The sequence below is a fragment of the Eucyclogobius newberryi genome, unplaced genomic scaffold (genome assembly GCF_026437365.1).
Source record: "Eucyclogobius newberryi isolate DKJ021-1_F unplaced genomic scaffold, fEucNew1.0.hap1 SCAF_41, whole genome shotgun sequence".
In the NCBI taxonomy this organism is placed as follows: domain Eukaryota; kingdom Metazoa; phylum Chordata; class Actinopteri; order Gobiiformes; family Gobiidae; genus Eucyclogobius; species Eucyclogobius newberryi.
Genome location: NW_027316068.1, coordinates 498,263 through 500,987, shown reverse-complemented (window position 1 = coordinate 500,987; position 2,725 = coordinate 498,263). Strand labels below are relative to the sequence as shown.

At 42.7% G+C, this 2,725-nt stretch overlaps 1 non-coding gene across 1 annotated transcript; it reads right to left on the bottom strand.

Annotated features, from left to right (window-relative positions):
* Positions 1–303: 303 nt before the first annotated feature.
* Positions 304–377, bottom strand: trnan-guu (transfer RNA asparagine (anticodon GUU)). The gene has a single exon. It is a non-coding gene; the product is annotated as a tRNA-Asn (tRNA).
* Between the last annotated feature and the right edge of the window lie 2,348 nt (positions 378–2,725).

Below are 2,725 nucleotides of genomic sequence, written 5' to 3'. Positions count from 1 at the left end.
CCTTACCATCAAACTGAGAAACAAGGAGTGAAAAGAGTGCATTTACTCTGTTTATTCAGGGATACTGTTCAATCTATAATTGCAAAATAGCTCTTTCAGGTGATATGTTTTTCTGTACATGTAAACAACTGATTTGCTTGAAAGGCTATCATGAAGGCACTGCTGGGATTTACTAGACAGGCACTTTGACCAACTAAGCCACAGCGCCTCTAAAATGTTACTCCAACCTGTTTCAGGTAGATATTCAGCAAACAATGTTACCTCGTGGATTTTGCCTGCGATAGCTCTTCCAAAATAGCTTGTCGTCCCTGGGTGGGCTCGAACCACCAACCTCCCGGTTAACAGCCGAGCGCGCTGGCCAATTGCGCCACAGAGACATCCAGCCCAGTCGAAAAAATATTTGCGACTTGACAAGCCGCAACATCTTTTTTTTTTTAAAGCGAGCCAGCAACATTCGAAAGTTCAGCCCCTGTCCAATCAACTGTGTTTAATGGAGAGCGAGGGCATCAATCTTTCTACCTTTGAGCTAAATCCCCTGTACCAATGTAGCTATAAAAAAAACTGGAAGTCTTTCAATCAATCGACTCTCGCCAATTTATTGCGCACTCAATATACTGCAGTTAATCTGGATATTGAGGAAAAATTGCAAGATAATGTTATTTGACATAATGCCGATGTATTTGCTTACTTTTTCAAGCACACTTGGCAATAAACCTCGTTCAGCAGTGCCTTTTATCAGATAGTAAAGCGCGCAGACGTTCCATTGTAAAAAACAAAAATGTTCTCTCACCATTAGCGACTCTAGTGGGACTCAACCCACAACCTTTGAAAGCCCTTGCAACTAATGCCTAGAAGTCCAATGCGCTATCCATTGCGCCACAGAGCCCATACATCCTTGCGTGATGCTCATTTCCACAAACGCAAAACACGGTTTTCATCCAAAATGGGTCTACGTCAGTCATTCCTTGCCAACAAACTGAGAATCAAAAAGTGAAAAGAGTGCAGTTAATCTGTGTGTGCAGGGATACTTTTCCATCTCTTATTCCAATTTGTAACAGCAGCGCATTTTCTGTCATTGTAAATAATTTGCACGCCTGAATGGACAACTGTAACCCTCTCCATAGCCCGGTATACATTATATCTCAACAGGAACATCCATCTCCGTGACAATAAAACAGCAGAACCTTGGCCCATCTTCAAAGGACTCTTGGCCGCACACCTCCGACACCTCCACATGGCAGCAGAGCACCGGTTCATCACCCACCTCATCCCCCACAACACCCTGATCCACCTTATACCCTCTGGAAACCTGGACATCATCTTCTGACCCCGGCATCACCCCCCCATCCACGGCATCACCCCCCATCACTGAAGAAAGTTTGAAGAATGATTGTGTGTTTGATTTTCTGTAATTTTTTGTCTCTTCTCCCCCTGCCCTTGTGTATCCCATTCCCTTGCACTTGTGTGTGATGTTTGTCTGTACAATTATGTAAATATATGTAAATACTTGTAAGATGTTTTTGATAATAAAAGATAAAAAAAAAATTAAAATAATGGACAACTGAGTAGTAGTAGTAGGTTTGAGATGGGCCGGTAATTATTTAGCACTGTGGCATCAAGACTGCTCTTCTTTAAGAGAGGCTTAATGACCGCAGTTTTAAGGCTCTTGGGAATATTCCAGATCCAAGCGACATGTTGACTTTTTGAGTGATTGGAGCCAACAGACTGCTCACCGTAGACTTTAAAAATCTGGTAGACAATGCATAAAGGCAGCATGTAGTGGAACTCAGACTTGTGGTGATCTCTTGGACAGTTTTGTCAGCCAAAAATGCAAAATGGGTTAACTCCAGTTGTCTAGCTGGCTGCGTGCTTGTTATCTGCAAATAATGGTATTTTTAATGTTCTGAACTGAGTCTTGCAAAGAAGACTGCAAACTCATTGCACCTGGAGAAATACAGAAACCATCAGACAAAGTAACATTTACCACACTGTAATTTGAAATGTTAACCCGCTTTGTCATTAGCAGGTCCAGAGTGTGCCCTTTGCCCTTGGTGGGGCCACTCAGGTGCGGAGTAAGACCAAAGCTTCTGAGGACAGCGCCAAGCTCTTTAGAAGAAGACGAGGTTGAGCGGGGCGTGAAGGAAGGAAGGAACAGTCACTCACGTACGGGAAACTCCTACCAAGCAGTGGCCAGCCTATAGCACACTGGGATTCTGTGGTAATTGAACCAAGTTTAGCAGTTCCTTTCATCAGTTAATAACACAAGCAGGCTTTCCTATTTACCAATGTAGATAACAGGGGTTACAACAGTGACTCTGGTGGGTCTCGAACTCACAGCCTTTGAATGCCTTTGCAACTTTTGTCTGATTCCCCTTTTTCACAAAAGAAAACAGTCATCCGAAAACGGTCTACATCAATCATTCCTTACCATCAAACTGAGAAACAAGGAGTGAAAAGAGTGCATTTACTCTGTTTATTCAGGGATACTGTTCAATCTATAATTGCAAAATAGCTCTTTCAGGTGATATGTTTTTCTGTACATGTAAACAACTGATTTGCTTGAAAGGCTATCATGAAGGCACTGCTGGGATTTACTAGACAGGCACTTTGACCAACTAAGCCACAGCGCCTCTAAAATGTTACTCCAACCTGTTTCAGGTAGATATTCAGCAAACAATGTTACCTCGTGGATTTTGCCTGCGATAGCTCTTCCAAAATAGCTTGT